Source organism: Poeciliopsis prolifica, unplaced genomic scaffold (genome assembly GCF_027474105.1).
Source record: "Poeciliopsis prolifica strain line A6 unplaced genomic scaffold, Auburn_PproV2 SCAFFOLD071, whole genome shotgun sequence".
NCBI lineage: Eukaryota > Metazoa > Chordata > Actinopteri > Cyprinodontiformes > Poeciliidae > Poeciliopsis > Poeciliopsis prolifica.
Window position 1 is genome coordinate 1,198,855 of NW_026562446.1, and position 18,576 is coordinate 1,217,430.

Sequence of the window (18,576 nt, forward strand, 5' to 3'; positions counted from 1 at the left end):
TTCATGTTTTTCCTCCTCTGCTCTCTTAAATACATCTGACTCTGGTGAGGAACCAGCCATAGCAAAAAAGATTCAAGTCAGTGTTTACAATCTTATTTACAGAGAACATTGATCAAAGTGCATTGAAGAGAGTCCTGATTTACAGTCACGTCTCTGAGGGAGGAAATATATTTACACTGTTTACAAACGCTGCAACCATGGTGATCTCAGCAGCAGCAATAATAATAATGCAATTAACAGAAGAAACCTTAATGTCAGTCAGCAAAGCATGATCAGAAATATTAACAATCTGTTTCATAATTAAATACTTTTAGTCTCCAGACTTGTTCCCCGTGAGACCTGAGAACTTTGACCCGGTTTGAATCGGAACCAGGAAACGGGTTGATGAAGACGCCTGGTTCTTCAAGGTTCAGTCCAGGCTGGACATGAAAGACCCTCAAAGACAAACTGTTCTCTGAACAGACGGCAAAGACGACGTCGGAAAAGCAAGAATAAAAATTCCTCAACACTGTGGAGTGAATGTGGAAAACTCATGGAAGTATTCACATAATAAATAACATTTCCTCTTCACCACAGATCAGGACTTAATGCACTTCTGAAGGCATGTGGTTGAACTGTAAGGTCCGCCGTTACGGCGAACCGTTGCATCGTAACACGGAGGAGGTTTCCGCAAGGAGAAGAAATAAAAAAACCAAAATCCTGAGAACGATCAGGATAAATCATCGTCTGTGCTCACTATGGAAATCTGTGAACAGAAACGGAGGAAGGAAAAGATGGGATTTTATTTAACTGAGAGGAAATGGCAGCATTTTCAACCACATCACAAAATATTGACTTGAAGATTTCCAAATATCAGATTTTAAAAAATTAAACTCACCGCTGGGTAGGTGTGGCCCACGTTGGCGCCGTGGCGGGTGATGTCGATGTTGAGGTCTTCTTCTGTGGTTTTCAGGTAGACTGGGTTGTCAAAGTTCATGCTCTTCTGGTTCTTCAGCTGCCAGTTCCTCCACATCAGGTAGGCGCCCGCTCCGGCCATGGCCAGCAGCACTGCAGCAGAGACACAGGCTGCTGGGAAACAGATTTGACCTCATGTTTGACCTTAGAGGAGGAGGAGCCACTTACAGACAGTAGGATGGCCCAGGCAGCAGCAGAGCCTCTGGCTGTGGAGTCCACCTGGATAGATGTGCTCACATTGGCTTCTGGAAGAGACGACAAAATCAGTAACTTCCATAAACCTTAAAGAGTTTAGGATAGGGTCATGGTCTACACAAAACCTGCAAAACTCATTCTTAGATAATGTTCAAGTCTGAATAGTTCATTTTAAGACTTGTCATCAATTCCAAAATAAAAATATAAACAGATTCACCACTGTACAATTGTATAGCTTTTAAAAGGAGAAGTGGAGCCTCCTGCAGAAACAAGCAGCAAATGGTTTCTAGATTACGGTTGTCTTTTCCAGCAGCCATTGTACAGTGCAAACAGCAGTAAAACCTGCTGGGATGTTTCATTTGGAGGGTTTTTATAAAGGCTCATTTTCTGAAGCAAAAAATATTTGCCAAATATCAGCTTGGTGTAAATCTAAAGCTCTCAATCAAAACGAGCTTCAGCGAATTCCTGCATTAATCTTTACAAATGCAGAATAGGGGGGTAAAAAAAGGTTCCAATAGCAAAACTAAAAATCTTCCAGCAGGTTTTGAGGTTTGTAAACTACAGTCAGGCAAGAATGTAGGTTTTGTTTGAGCCAAATATTGCATGTGTATTTCCCATTTTCTACCACTAGATGGCGCTCCTGTACTAGATTAATTTGTCAGAGCTTTAAACTCTTCCAGCAGCAGAGAGGTGATGACTGAACGTCACATGGATTGTTCAGCATTTAGCAACAAGTCACAGGGATTCCTCATGTTTCTGATTAAGATCAAAATTACTTCAGTAAAAAATAAAACAGGGAATTTAAGTTCTTCCAAGAGTTTCCAGTTTGAAATGATCCAACTGAACATTTATAATCTCAGCTGGATTAGAAGATTTGAGGAATTACAGGTTCATTTCAGCTCTTAGATTCAGATCAGGACCAAAGCAGCAGAAGTTTCAGTTAAAGCAGAAGAGAAGGTTAATTCAGAAAAATCTTTGCCAGGAGGAGAAAAACTGGAAGCTACTTGATTTGAGAGCCCAGCATGCTGAGATGACGGCGTTAGGTTTTACCTTTAGGCTGCGTTACAGCTTCACTACCGTCCTCACAGGAAGAGTCTGTCACTAGAAGAGCAACAACAAACCTTAAGCATTCAAGGTCGTCCCATTTCTGAGTTCTCTTTGAATGTAGACCAGATCTCTGGAGAGTAAACTGGTTTATCTGATGCAAATCAAGAGGATGGGAGAGTCGCTGCAATCTGCATGAATGGTTTCACCATCCTGTAATAAACGACTCACACTGGGAAGTCTGGTCCTTTTGCCTGGAAAGGCCAGTTCATGTGGGGAGGTGTGAATGTGGAACTGAACTCTGGTCCACCTACAAACATCGGCCTGTTTGGTTGAAGTGAAGGCTGGTGCAGTTTGAATGCATATGAACGAACCACAGATTGTTCCTAAAGCAGGAAGTGAACTACAGCGTAGGGCATTCTGGTAAATACAGTGAAACAAATGCTAGCTAGTTTAGTGCTAACGGGAGAAATGGCTTGTGGTCTTTTGCCAAAGACAAAATAAAACTAAAATCTGATGTCACTTTTTGTGATGAAGGTTATTTATAGTAATTTATTGACTATACTGGAGCCTTTGGTCTTACTGCACAAGGATCAGAGGCGTCCTCACACTGTGTGCATAAACTTCTATTTGAGTTCTGCAGCCAAATCTGGATTCCTAATGTAGAACAAATTGCAGGGTCCATTTTGTTAGATAATGCCACATATAGCATATTATTAGGCTCTGAAAACAGTCAGTAATGATATTCCTGTGAATTATCACAAATATCAAGAAGCTGCTGACATTTCTGAGGAGCTTTGAGTTTCTCGGTTCTGATCAGTCATTCTGTGAAGAGGAAAATAAAAAACTTTCTTCATGAAATGTAAACAAATCTGCCCACTCAAAGCATTATGGGACTTCAAGTTTCTCATTGTAAGCAATGAGAAACTGAAACGTCTATGATTTCAGCTTCTACTGGAGGAAAAACCTCCACTGATCTGTAACGGCGTGAACAAAAAAACAGTCGTTTGTCGCTGTGAGTTGAGCTTCTGTTCACTTTGTGTTTCTAACTGGATTAGAGTCGGCCGGAGCAGCAGCCTCACAAAGCTCTACAGTTCCCGGTCGGCCCAGCTGGAAAATGGGCTGGACGGGCAGGAATTAGTCTTAAAGGGACAGGCACCCATTTTCACTGCAACCAACAGAGGTTCAGCATAGAGCTTCAGTCCTGCTAAACCTCCAAATGGGATTTAAATAAGCTTCCCAATATAAAGAACTAAAATTGACCAAGTTTAGGGTAAATACTTCAACGAAATGTGGAACAACCAGAAACTAAAGGGGAAAATGGAAGCAAACTCAGAAGATCAAGGATGCAGTCGAGCTGGGTGATAAAATTTGGTTTTAAGGTTTGATATCTGAAAGATATGGATTCCCCTGTTCTGTTGGGTTTTTTGAACCGACAACCTCAGCATGTTTTACACTCCCAGTTAAAACTCTTAATCCTCCACAGATTCTCAGCGTTTCCTGCAGTTTGTTCTGAGCGCCGTCATGAAGACGGTCCAGCGATCCGCGAGTCCCGGCTGGAACCAGAGTCCAATTAGTGCTGCGGATTCAGCTGTCAGGTTTCTGTTGGGTTTGAAAAGGCTAATCTGTGAAAGGAGCGAAGCCGCAGGGAAAAACAAAGCGAGTCTCTAAGCAACCGGTCGTCCAGCAGGAGGGAAAGGCCAGCGCCGCTGCTCTGCCTTCACTCCTGCAACCGCTAATTGTTGCAAACAATCCTGGAGCCGCTGCAAACTGGACCACTGCAGACATTTACCCACAACTTAAAATTCAAGACGCCGCTTCCTTTTCTCCTCTAGAAGCCTTAAAAACAGGCGAGTGGTTCTTACTATATTGAAAACAAAAAAGACTTCAGCAGTGGAAAGAGGTTGATGTTGAAAAGCTGCAGCAGCAGAATCAGTGTTTGCATTTCTGTGCAGAGCTCACCGGGTCTGCAGCGCTGGCCGTCTGCTGCCAGCTCCTGGCCTGCAGGACACACGCAGCTGTACTTGGGGGAATGTTTGTTGATCTGTGGAGCAGGAAGACACAAGAAGCTGCAGCCGCCATTTTCACTTTTCTCTGTGCACCAGTTGGTACCTGCAGAAAAACACAACAAATGAATCACTGAGTAACTGAAGCCCAAATCAAGCTGGAGAACTTGTTCCACACCAGTTCTGGGTTAAACTGGGTGACCTTTGACCCCTCACCAGCCAGCTGGATCAGCTCATGGTAGACGATGACGTCCTGAGGGTCGTTCAGGTTGCTGGCGAGCGTGACGACATCAGAACCAGAGAACTTGTTGGGCCGAAGATGGCTTTGTTTTCACCGTCCGTCCAGAAAACCCGATCCTGCCAACAGAACCAAACATGGCCGACTTTTACATACTGATCATTTCAGTAATCAATTATTCTGATCAATGGTAATATTTTTTTTTACAGATTTTTATTTGACTAAATCCTTTTGTACAATTAGAAATAATTCTGTAAACATTTTATTGCTTAAAACTTTGTATTTGACTGTTATGTTTTATGAAACATTTTGAATTTGCTGAAATGTGCTAAACAAATAAACTTTATTAAAAAGCAGCAGCATTTCTTCAGTAAGTCTAAATGAACGAAAGCTGAAGGCCAAACGAACCTCGAACACGGTGAGAGCGAATGGATGAGCCAGGAAGTCTGCAGACTAAATGAGGCCTAATCGATGTTCTTAGTGACCAGAGGATCAATAAGGCCTTAATCAGCCCAGAGGTTCAAACTGATGAAACATGAGGATGGAGGCTCTATTAAAACATTCCTCACCATCTTCCATGTTCTTTCAGCAAACAGTTGAGACAGAGCTGGTTTTGGTTCCACCACTATTGACCTGCTGCTTTAGCCGCCATTGAAAGTTTTATTAAAAGTCTGTCTGTCAGGATTCCGGTTGTGAGAGAGCGTGTGCGTGAGAGTGTGAGTGGGAGTGTTACATCTTCTTTCAGCGAGGATCTTCGTGAGGAGCCTGTGGAGCCAGCGCAGGTGACGCTGATTTGCCTCATCAGCGTGCTGGAATAAAGGAGCGGCAGAATCCTCCAGTCATCCCTAGATGGTTAACGCTACCGGTAGTCACTCTGGCCTCACCTGTTGAAAACTTGTTTCTTGAACCTTGTTGTGTAACTCGAAGTTACTTACTCTCCGTATCCTGTTCGTTTCCAGGACTTTTTGTGTTCTCGTTTCAAGAAGCTCCTGAGATTGCCTGCCTGCTCCGCCGTTTCCACTGACTCCATCCTGTTCCAACCACCCGAGCTAACTCCTCGCACTCCCTCCGGCACCGTTGCACACCCTCACGCCGGATCCTGACGCCTCACCCCTAAGCTCTGGAAAATCCGCACCAATGTAAGCTAGCTCCTGATTCCTCCTCCGAACTCACATTCTGAACCCATTATAATTCAGCTCTCGTTTCAGGCCAACCTGGTCGAGCGACCCTCGCCGCATATCGAAGTCCAGAGGACTGCATTTTATTTGTCCTGTTGTAAATAAATCACTTACCTTTCTATCCAGTGTGTGGTTACTGCATGTGGGTCCGCAAGTTAAATCAAACCATGTCACTGTCAGTCTGCAGATCATGTGACCAAACCAGAAAACACACTGAAAACATAGAGAACAGCAAGAAAAAGGGAAAGTTATCAAAAATTTTCATACTCGAGGAAAGTATGATGTACTCCAAAATATGCTAAAGTAAAGTAGTGAAGTATTTTTACTTTGTTACTATACAACACTGAATCAAATAAATACACCACAAGATTCATTGTATTTCATTGAGATGTTAAGGAACAGACCACCACAAGGTCCAGATCCTTTGTGAAGTCAATGAAAGCGATTGATGGTTTTAAATACTTTACAAAAGAAAGTAAGATGCTTTTGTGTGAGTCAACGTGTCTCCTGCATCAGGTAAAGCTGCAAGTCTTTCAGGTTTTGTTTTACCACCTTTGCACATCTGATAGGCAACATTGTTGCCATTCTTCTTGACAAAGTAAAAAAAACAAACTCATCCAGTGTGAATGGAGACTGTGAGGATCGATTTACAAATCTTTTAAGAGATGCTGAATTGAGGTTTGGATTTTGTCTGCCTCATTCTAAATCAGGACATGGTTTAAGTAAATGAATAGTTTTGACTGCGTGTCTAGGGATGTTGTCTGAGGTTTGTTCTCTAACAAACATCTGAGTACATCAGTCGACTGCTTTCTGACATCTAAAAATCATTTTATTTGGAGGAATCAAACTACAGCATATTTAAATTGATCTTTTTCTTAAGAAAACTTGAAAAACCATAGAACTATCTTCTTCCTCTTTGAAATTATACATTGTCTTGTGTTGTAGATAATGTAACATCCATTTGCTGCTGTAATGAGACGAATTATTACAAAAAGTTCAAGGATAAGTAATCTTTTGTAAGGCCCACTACTTCAGTATGGTTTAAAACATGGTGGCACAAGGCTGTCAGGTTCACCATCGCCCTCCACCTGGACAATTTAGCTGAACAAAACACCAAGGTCCAATAGGACCGGCAGTCAAAGTCAATAATTCCCACATTGATCTGTTTTTTTTTCTGCTTTCTCGTGGGTCTCAAAACACAAAAGACTTGACATGTGATGTTCTCTTTGATAACTGCCTTTTCGGACGGCAATTGTGAGCTGATAGAACCAATGAACAAATTGATTTACTTGGTGCTTGTGAAAGGTAGTTTCTTGTTTCAAAGGCTCCTGAAGTTGTCCACAGATCTCAGTCCTTGCACCTTTTTCAAACGTAGCAGCAGGTGTTTTATTTCTGGCCGTCTTTTTGTCTTTCAAATATCCTCTTTGACAAAATCCTTCAAAGCCACTGAAGCAGAAATAAAAGCCCTTTGTGGGATGGCTCACTCTGCCAAGTTTTATAGAGTGGACTTTAGCTCTGGCATATTCTTGTTTATATCCACATGTATTCCACACTCAGCACAAGACTAAGAAATCATGCAAGAAAACATGCAAGAAAGAGCATGACATGTACCGACCATCAGGCATGGAGTCTTTGAAATATAAACTGATTGGGTCTGGTTTTAATTTACAAAGTCAAACTGAAAATAGCAGCACATGAAGTCACAAAGCTGATAAAAGTCTGTCTTTAAAACATTGCTAACCTGTTTTTCACTTTTTGTCAAAAGATACTCAAACGTTCTTGGCAGGTGGGAGACAATATGAATCTAACTGGTCAGTGATGTTGCCATGGTCATTTAAAAGGTTTAGTGGTTGACATAAAATGTTTGTTCAGATTAAGGAAGATTGTCTTCATTCATGTTTGAGCCGTCAATGACGACTAATCTGTGATTTGGTAAAGCAAAATAATCCAAATCAGAGCAGAAAGCAGATGGCACTAAATTCATGCAAATGCAAATCTGCCCATCAATAATTTGCACTTGCTTATGCGACAGGTTGGGGTTGTTTTTAGTTCAGCCACAAACACAGAACATGCAGGAAAATGTTCAGAGAGAAAGATGTGCTTCTTTCACTTTTCATAACTTCCTGAGTAAAAACAGAACTGAGCTTCTGAATGCATATGATGCACAATTGTAGATTCCTAAAGGCCTCAGAATAATGCGTTTCTGTAGCTTGTTAATTTTATATCACAGAATGACAAGAATGCATCAAAAGCATTGAAAGCACTGATTAAAGTTTAGAAGGGATACGATTGGACAAACTGTTTGAACAACTTAAGGGGCAAAATCACAAAGATATTTCCAGTAGCTAATTGTGTGTGGACAATTTCAGCTAACTCTGAAACCAGCAACAGAAACATGTTTTCTAATTTCTTCACAAAGCCAATAGTCTTTCTCAACTTCTCAGCAGTTTGTTCACTGATTTAGTTGATTATGTCCTTGTCTGTCTGTCTGTCTATTTACGTAAAAAGTAGTAAAATAGTTGCAGAATTTGAAAAATGTGAATTTATTTGCACAAATTAGATTTCATGGCAAAAATACTGTGTGGTTAGAAATCCTGACAAATGGGAAAATAAAACGGTTTGCAACTCAGGTATGTCAGAGACGTTGAATTAATCTCTCCTTTATTGAGGTATCCCTTGTATTTTTACAAATCATTTCTCCATTTCTTCCAACAGATGCTTCACATGATCCTGCAGAGATTACTAAACTCAATTCAACAAATTTAACTGAGCACAATGTGGGTGAGTTGAACTGAGGAATCTTCTGCTTATTATGCTGATGGCGAGAAAAGGGATATCCAAGGAAAATGTTGAAGAGTCAGCTTCCTCATCATTTACTTTATACTATGCTACTATTAACTTGTACTTGTATCAAACTTGGAGAAAAAATAAAACATGTGTCCAATTAATAACTTGTCTGTGGATGCTACTTTGGGACACAACAGTGGAGCAGTCCAGTCCCAACAGTTCCCCAATAGTACCATAAACAATGGTACCACTTGTACCATTGTTTACCATGTTGTCCTTGTCAAACAATGTCCCTGTCCCTTACCATCATTCCTCATTTCACAATGAGAACAGCAGTCAAACAGGACAGAGAATTAGGTTTTTTTTTTAAATTAGCACTAGATCTGCCAGCCACATTCCTGCAAATATGCCAAACATACACCCAGCCCCATTACACATCTTCACAAGCTGCACTCATCATGTTCCTGCACCTTCAGCAGAGACACAGATGCAACCAATTCAATAGCATCTTCAAAATAACAGCCACAGATTCACCTGCAGCAGAATGTATGAAGAAAATAATAAAACATATTGATAAGGGCTGATCATCATCATCAGTCGTGTTCCTACAATGTCACTGCTGGTGCATGTTTTTGTGCTCAAATAAAGCTGAGGACAATAATATCTGTTTAGGTAAATACATTTTAATATCTTACAGGATGCAGCATTTATTTTTGATCAATTATTCTCCAACAATCATTTTTACAAATACATGTAACCCATTTAGAAAGGAAAGAGAAGAAAAATGTTGATCTTGAAATGTTTCTATGCAGATGATGGAGAGAGAGGAGCAGAGCTGCAGAGAGGGTTGAGACGAGGCTTTATTCTCAAGATCCATCTAATGGCCTTTACCACACAAAACGGGAACATTTAGGCAGCACATGGCTGAAAATGGTCCACACAAAGTTTCTGATGGCCCAAATCCAAGACCAGAGGAGAGTAACAGGTGTTTTCCCAAAGCTTACTGGTTTGGTTTACTGTCTAATGGAGAGAAAGTTGAAGGAGATTGGTTACTGTATTCCAGAAATACTAACAAAGTCTATTGTTTTGCATGAAAGCTCTTTGGAGAAGCTAAAGTTCCTGCCACGTGGCTTGTGGAGGGAATAATAACTGGCCATGTCTTTCAAAAACACTGAAGCCCCATGAAACCAGTAGTTGTCACATAAACGCTTCTCTGATGTGGAAAGAAATGTGGCTTACGCCTTGGTAAGACTATTGATAGTGAACTGCAGAGAACCAGCAGCTGGAAAAGCAACTGGAGAAATGTGTTGGCTCCAGTTATTGACTGCATCTCTTCCTTGCAGAGAGAAACTCGCCACTAAGGGGGAAAATTGTCAGCTAGGAAATCCTAAAACTGGAGCTTTTCTGTGAATCCTGGAGCTCAGAGCACGATCTGATGTCACACTGGCAGAACATGTTAGAAAGGCTGCAAACTCCAAACAAACCCCTGGATATCTGACATGCTGCTCAGAATGAACTGCTGGATTCAATATCAGAGTGTTTGGGCTAAATATCTGCCCAGACCAAAGCCTCCAAGGACTTTGCAGTGGAACTGGAATATTTCAAAGCAAGAGCAGGCCTCAGTCATCATTCCATATATTGATACAGATGGGAAGAAAAAAGTCTCTATTGCAGAGTCTTTTGTGGGTTTCACTGCTGTGAAGGACACAACTGGGAAAGGCCTCACACTAACAGGGTACTGGAGAGTTTGGGCTTGGATTTGGCTGATTGTAGAGGGCAAAGTTACCATAATGCTCTAATATGAGGGCAATAAACAAGGCTGCTGAAGCTTTAATACAGCAAAGATATCCAGAGGCTCCATTCATCCCCTGCTGCAGCCACAGCCTGAACCTTTTGTTATGTGATGCAGCCTCATCTAGCAGAGAGTCTAACTGTCTTTGGCACTGTCCAAAGATTGGACACCATCTTTGGGTCTTCTGTGGAGCATTTTATCAATAGTTTTACTGATATGGACATTTAATGCTAGTGCAGCACAAGTTAGTCTGGATCTTCCTGCAGCTTTAGATCACAGTTTTCTTCCTCTTAAACATGAATCTCTTTGAAGCCACTGCTTTCATTTCTTGTTGCTTTCATGGCTGTAGGGTCAAAGGTCAAGCTGGCGTCTTTCTTTGGCATCTTTTGTGATAATTACAGCAAGATGAGAAACTTGTGTTTCAGCAGCAGGAATGTTGTAAAGATGGATTGGCGACAGGATGACATGGGAAGCGATTCACATGAGTTTAAATGGAGTTTGAGGCCTGAAGCATCAGAGAAAGTTTGGATGAGACGGATAACAGGAATTTGGTCGGCATCTCTCAGAAACAGAGTCGTGTCATCAGCAACTGGACTGATACACGTTTCTCCATCAGCAACTGGGATGCGGCGCATTTTGTTTCCAGAATAAATGTTGCAAGAAGTTGGGCTGCCATCAGGAATAAATAGGGGAAACTGGGCGGCCCAGTCTCTCTCCTCTGGATACTGGGAATCTGGGACAGGAACCAGTTTAACACAGCAGTTACCTTCTTGTAAAGAGGCTGGATATGAAATATGGCCTGAAAGCAAATGTTTCTAAGCTCCCATACGTAAAGCCGTCCTCTAGAGAGTCAGAAGCCTTATAAAAGTCCAACAAGCAAATCAAGCTGTTATCATTGATTGGTTCTGAAGGGTCCAGTAGATCCAGCACAAGCCTCAGGTTGTTTGTGTCTGTGGGACATGAAGCCTGATTGAGATTCATCAATAATAGAACTGAGGGTTTGTTTCATTCTTCTGGCCAAATCCAAACTTTCCAGTCATTGTTCAGTCAGCAAATAGGTCTCCAGTTGTCAATGGGTAACTTGTCTTTGCCAGCCTTTGGGATCAGAGTAATAAGGCCTTGTGTTAAAGTAGGAGGCAATTCTCCACCATCAATACTTTCTGAAAGAGCCTGAGAATAAAGGGACTCACATCTTTGACACATTTCTCATAAAGCTACTTGACAGCCCATCACTACCTGCTGATTGGTTGTTTTAAGGCTTCAAATATCCTCTTCTACTTCCTGTAGCGTGAGGTTAGCATCACACATTTTGTTCTCAGATCAACTTCACAATGTTTCATGGAGTCAATCAGAAAAGAAGCTTTTTCATGGGAGTCTTCAGAGGAGTAGAGGTTGTTGTAGGAACTGGAACCAAATGAACCAAGAGTTTTATGGTCTGATACAATCTTGTCATGAACTTTAAGTGAGTCTAAAGTCTCATGAAGTTTAGATTGTTCTAACCAAAACAGTAGGAAGAACACTGCTCCCCTTCCTCCAACCATCTGGCTCCAGACCTGACAAACGCGCCTCCAGCTTCTGTTTCTATATTTCATCCAGTTTAGTTTGACCTTCACTAAGGAGAGAAAGGTCATCCTCATGAAGGTCATCATGGCTGATCCTGGATAAAGAAGCTGTCTGAGAGCAAAGACTTTCTTCCTCTTGCCTTCTCTTGTCTGCAAGGTTCCTGCTGAAGGATCTGCTGGATTTTCCTCTGTCATATTTGAACAGTTCCCAAAAAGGACTAAAGGAGTTTTGTCTCCAGGCTTTTCCTCCCAGCGGGATTTAATCAGGGATCTGATGCTTTCAGTAACATCCTCATATGGAGAAGACTGTTGTTCCTCTTCCAACAGACGGCTCTAGGAATGCCGGGCGTCCAGAGCCAAAGGCTTAACGGGATTATTTCACGGTCAGAGAAAGGAGCAGGGTGCGTATCAATATTAACAGCAGCAGAACCGACTGGCTTTGATACCAGCCAAAAGTCAATACGGACTTTTTAGAAAGGTCTTGGTAGGGAGGAAAAGATCCGGTTTATTGCTGCCGATTTCGATACCGATCACCATGAGGCCCATCTTTGCTGATCGCCTGGATCCGCTGATTATTTTTCATCTTAGTTAGAAATGATACTATGTGATGTGGCAAAATTAAAAATGGATCTGCTTATAAATTCACTAATTAACGTAAACATGCAACAAACTTGCAGGCACAAAACAGCAGCTACTGAGTCAAAGAAGAGAAAAACCTGCAACCAGTTCAACAACATGAACAGTAAAGTTCTCTGTAGCATAAATTATACATGAGCCAATAATCTCACAACATTATTATATCAAATAATGTCCAGTAAAACAGGGAAACATTCATTCAAAGTAAAAATGCAGCTTGAACCAAAATCTATGATCCAAAGTTAATGAATCAAAACTTCCTGAGAGAGCTAATGATTAACACTGGTTAGATAGCAATAATGCAGATTATGGATAGCTAGATGATAAATGCAGGTATTGGTTAGCTAGATGATTAAAGCTGGCTCTGGTTAGCTAGTTGATTAACACTGGTTCTGGTTAACTAGCTAAGTAATGCTGGTTCTGGTTAGCTAGCTGATTAACGCTGGTTCTGGTTAGCTAGCTGCGTAATAAAGGTTCTGGTTACCTAGCTAAATAATGCAGATTCTGGTTAGCTAGCTGATTAATTATTGTTCTGATTATCTAGCTGAATAATGCTAGTTCTGGTTAGCTAGCTAATTAACGCTGGTTCTGGTTAGCTAGTTAAATAATGCAGGTTCTGGTTAGCTAGCTGATTAATGCAGGTTCTGGTTAGCTAGCTGATTAACGCTGGTTCTGGTTAGCTAGATGATAAATGCAGGTATTGGTTAGCTAGATGATTAAAGCTGGTTCTGGTTAACTAGCTAATTAATGATGGTTCTGGTTAGCTAGTTGATTAACGCTGGTTCTGGTTAACTAGCTAAGTAATGTTGGTTCTGGTTAGCTAGTTGATTAATGCTTGATCTGGTTAGCTAGCTAATAATGCTGGTTCTGGTTAGCTAGCTGATTAACGCTGGTTCTGGTTAGCTAGCTGCGTAATAAAGGTTCTGGTTACCTAGCTAAATAATGCAGATTCTGGTTAGCTAGTTGATAATGCTTGATCTGGTTAGCTAGCTGCATAATGCAGGTTCTGGTTAGCTAGCTGATTAACGCTGGTTCTGGTTAGCTAGATGATAAATGCAGGTATTGGTTAGCTAGATGATTAAGCTGGTTCTGGGTAACTAGCTAAGTAACGCTGGTTCTGGTTAGCTAGTTGAATAATGCAGGTTCTGGTTAGCTAGTTGATTAATGCTTGATCTGGTTAGCTAGCTAATTAATGCTGTTCTGGTTAGCTAGTTGATTAATGCTGGTTCTGGTTAACTAGCTAAGTAATGCTGGTTCTGGTTATTAGTTGATTAATGCTTGATCTGGTTAGCTAGCTAATTAATGCTGGTTCTGGTTAGCTAGTTGATTAATGCTGATTGGTTAGCTAGCTGCATATGCAGGTGCTGGTTAGCTAGCTGATTAACGCTGGTTCTGGTTAGCTAGCTGCGTAATAAAGGTTCTGGTTAGCTAGTAATAATGCAGATTCTGGTTAGCTAGCTGATTAATTATTATTCTGATTATCTAGCTGAATAATGCTGGTTCTGGTTAGCTAGCTAATTAACGCTGGTTCTGGTTAGCTAGTTATATAATGCAGATTCTGGTTAGCTAGCTGATTAATGCTTGATCTGGTTAGCTAGCTGCATAATGCAGGTTCTGGTTAGCTAGCTGATTAATGCTTGATCTGGTTAGCTAGCTGCAATATGCAGGTTCTGGTTAGCTAGTGATGAATGCAGGTTCTGGTTAGCTAGGTGATGAACCTGGTTCTGGTTAGCTAGTTGAATAATGCAGGTTCTGGTTAGCTAGGTGATGAATGCAGGTTCTGGTTAGCTAGCTGATTAATGCAGTCTGGTTAGCTAGTTGAATAATTCAGATTCTGGTTAGCTAGCTGATTAATTATTGTTCTGATTATCTAGCTGAATAATGCTGGTTCTGGTTAGCTAGCTAATTAATGCTGGTTCTCGTTAGCTAGTTAAATAATGCAGGTTCTGGTTAGCTAGCTGATTAATGCTTGATCTGGTTAGCTAGCTGCATAATGCAGGTTCTGGTTAGCTAGGTGATGAATGCAGGTTCTGGTTAGCTTGGTGATGAACCCTGGTTCTGGTTAGCTAGTTGAATAATGCAGGTTCTGGTTAGCTAGGGGATGAATGCAGGTTCTGGTTAGCTATTAAAATGGATCTGCTTATAAATTCATCTAATTAACGTAAACATGCAACAACTTGCAGCACAAAACAGCAGCTACTGAGTCAAAGAAGAGAAAAAACCTGCAACCAGTTCAACAACATGAACAGTAAAGTTCTCTGTAACATAAATTATACATGAGCCAATCTCACAACATTATTATATCAAATAATGTCCAGTAAAACAGGGAAATATTCATTCAAAGTAAAAATACAGGTTGAACAAAATTCAATGATCCAAAGTTAATGAATCAAAACTTCCTGAGAGCAGCTAATGATTAACACTGGTTAGATAGCAGAATAATGCAGATTATGGATAGCTAGATGATGAATGCAGGTGCTAGTTAGGTAGCTTAATAAGCTGGTTCTGGTTAGCTAGCTAATTAACGCTGGTTCTGGTTAGCTAGTTAAATAATGCAGGTTCTGGTTAGCTAGCTGATTAATGCTTGATCTGGTTAGCTAGCTGCATAACGCAGGTTCAGATTAGCTAGCTGATTAATGCTTGATCTGGTTAGCTAGCTGCATAATGCAGGTTCTGGTTAGCTAGGTGATGAATGCAGGTGCTGTTAGCTAGCTGAATAATGCAGGTTCTGGTTAGTTAGCTGATTAACGCTGGTTCTGGTTAGCTAGCTGATTATGGTTGGTTCTGGTTAGCTAGGTGATGAATTGTGGTGCTGGTGAGCTAGATTATTAATGCTGGTTCCTTTTAGCTAGCTGATTAACGCTGATTCTGGTAAGCTAGCTGATTAACGATGGTTCTGGTTAGCTAGCTTATTAATGCAGGTTCCATTTAGCTAGCTGATTATGCAGGTTCTGGTTAGCTAGCTGATTAACACTGGTTCTGGTTAGCTAGCTAATTAATGCTGTTTCTGGTAAGCTAGCTGATTAATGATGGTTCTGGTTATCTTGCTGAATAATGCAAATTCTGGTTAGCTAGGTGATGAATGCTGGTGCTGGTTGCTAGATGATTAACACTAGTTCTGGTTAGCTAGCTGAATAATGCAGATTATGGTTAGCAAGGTGATTAATGCAGGTATTGTTTAGCTACATGATTAACGCTGGTTCTGGTTAGCTAGTTGAATAATGCAGGTTCTGGTTAGCTAGCTGATTAATGCTTGATCTGGTTAGCTAGCTGCATAATACAGGTTCTGGTTAGTTATCTGATTAATGCTGGTTCTGGTTAGCTAGCTGTGTAACGCAGGTTCTAGTTAGCTAGCTGATTAATGCATCTTCTGGATAGGCAGATGATGAATGCAGGTGCTAGTTAGCTAGATGCATAATGCAGGTGCTGGTTAGCTAGCTGATTAACACTGGTTCTGGTTAGCTAGTTGATTAATGCTTGATCTGGTTAGCTAGCTGCATAATGCAGGTGCTGGTTAGCTAGCTGATTAACGCTGGTTCTGGTTAGCTAGCTGCGTAATAAAGGTTCTGGTTAGCTGGATGATTAATGCAGGTTCTGGTTTGCTAGCTGATTAACGCTGGTTCTGGTTAGCTAGCTGCGTAATAAAGGTTCTGGTTAGCTAGCTGATTAATGTTTGATGTGGTTAGCTAGCTGCATAATGCTGTTTCTTGTTAGCTAGCTGATTATTGCTGGTTCTGGTTAGCTAGCTGATCAATGCTGGCTCTGGTAAGTTAGCTGATTAATGCTTGATCTGGTTAGCTAGCTGCATATGCAGGTTCTGTTTAGCTAGGTGATGAATGCAGGTGCTGTTAGCTAGCTGAATAATGCAGGTTCTGGTTAGTTAGCTGATTAACGCTGGTTCTGGTTAGCTAGCTGATTATGGTTGGTTCTGGTTAGCTAGGTGATGAATGCTGGTGCTTGTGAGCTAGATTATTAATGCTGGTTCCTTTTAGCTAGCTGATTAACGCTGATTCTGGTAAGCTAGCTGATTAACGATGATTCTGGTTAGCTAGCTGAATAATGCAGATTATGGTTAGCAAGATGATTAATGCAGGTATTGGTTAGCTACATGATTAAAGCTGGTTCTGGTTAGCTAGCTTATTAATGCAGGTTCCATTTAGCTAGCTGATTAATGCAGGTTCTGGTTAGCTAGCTGATTAACACTGGTTCTGGTTAGCTAGCTAATTAATGCTGTTTCTGGTAAGCTAGCTGATTAATGATGTTCTGGTTATCTTGCTGAATAATGCAAATTCTGGTTAGCTAGATGATGAATGCTGGTGCTGGTTTGCTAGATGATTAACACTAGTTCTGGTTAGCTAGCTGAATAATGCAGATTATGGTTAGCAAGGTGATTAATGCAGGTATTGGTTAGCTACATGATTAACGCTGGTTCTGGTTAGCTAGTTGAATAATGCAGGTTCTGGTTAGCTAGCTGATTAATGCTTGATCTGGTTAGCTAGCTGCATAATACAGGTTCTGGTTAGTTATCTGATTAATGCTGGTTCTGGTTAGCTAGCTGTGTAACGCAGGTTCTAGTTAGCTAGCTGATTAATGCATCTTCTGGATAGGCAGATGATGAATGCAGGTGCTAGTTAGCATGCTGAATAATGCAGGTTCTGGTTAGCTAGCTGATTAACACTGGTTCTGGTTAGCTAGTTGATTAATGCTTGATCTAGTTAGCTAGCTGCATAATGCAGGTGCTGGTTAGCTAGCTGATTAACACTGGTTCTGGTTAGCTAGTTGATTAATGCTTGATCTGGTTAGCTAGCTGCATAATGCAGGTGCTGGTTAGCTAGCTGATTAACGCTGGTTCTGGTTAGCTAGCTGCGTAATAAAGGTTCTGGTTAGCTGGCTGATTAATGCAGGTTCTGGTTTGCTAGCTGATTAACGCTGGTTCTGGTTAGCTAGCTGCATAATAAGGTTCTGGTTAGCTAGCTGATTAATGTTTGATGTGGTTAGCTAGCTGCATAATGCTGTTTCTTGTTAGCTAGCTGATTAATGCTGGTTCTGGTTAGCTAGCTGATTAATGCTTTTCCTGGTTAGCTAGCTGATAATGCTGGTTCTGGTTAGCTAGTTGAATAATGCAGATTCTGGTTAGCTAGCTGATTAATTATTGTTCTGATTATCTAGCTAATTAACGCTGGTTATGGTTAGCTAGCTAATTAACGCTGCTTATGGTTAGGTAGTTGAATAATGCAGGTTCTGGTTAGCTAGCTGATTAATGCTTGATCTGGTTAGCTAGCTGCATAATGCAGGTTCTGGTTAGCTAGCTGATTAATGCTTGATCTGGTTAGCTAGCTGCATAATGCAGGTTCTGGTTAGCTAGGTGAATAATGCAGGTTCTGGTTAGCTAGCTGATTAACGCTGGTTCTGGTTAGCTAGCTGATTATGGTTGGTTCTGGTTAGCTAGGTGATGAATGCAGGTGCTGTTAGCTAGCTGATTAAAGCTGGTTCTGGTTAGCTAGCTGAATAATGCAGGTTCTGGTTTAGTTAGCTGATTAACGCTGCTTCTGGTTAGCTAGCTTATTATGGTTAGTTATGGTTAGCTAGATTATTAAAGCTTTTTCTAGTTAGCTAGCTGGTTACGCTGAATAATGCAAATTCTGGTGAGCTAGATTATTAATGCTTGATCTAGTTTAGCTAGCTGCATAATGCAGGTGCTGGTTAGCTAGCTGATTAACACTGGTTCTGGTTAGCTAGTTGATTAATCCTTGATCTGGTTAGCTAGCTGCATAATGCTTTTCCTGGTTATGGTTAGCTAGCTAATTAACGCTGCTTCTGGTTAGCTAGTTGAATAATGCAGGTTCTGGTTAGCTAGCTAATTAATGCTTGATCTGGTTAGCTAGCTGCATAATGCAGGTTCTGGTTAGCTAGCTGATTAATGCTTAATCTGGTTAGCTAGCTGCATAATGCAGGTTCTGGTTAGCTAGGTGATGAATGCAGGTTCTGGTTAGCTAGGTGATGAAACCCTGGTTCTGGTTAGCTAGTTGAATGATGCAGGTTCTGGTTAGCTAGTTGATGAATGCGGTTCTGGTTAGCTAGTTGAATAATGCAGGTTCTGGTTAGTTAGATGATTAACGCTGGTTCTGGTTAGCTAGCTGATTATGGTTGGTTCTGGTTACTAGGTGATGAATGCAGGTGCTCT

The 18,576-nt window shown here is 41.1% G+C and overlaps 1 pseudogene; it reads right to left on the reverse strand.

The window, feature by feature from the left end:
- Positions 1-709: 709 nt before the first annotated feature.
- Positions 710-12,302, reverse strand: LOC129352000 (very low-density lipoprotein receptor-like; annotated as a pseudogene).
- Between the last annotated feature and the right edge of the window lie 6,274 nt (positions 12,303-18,576).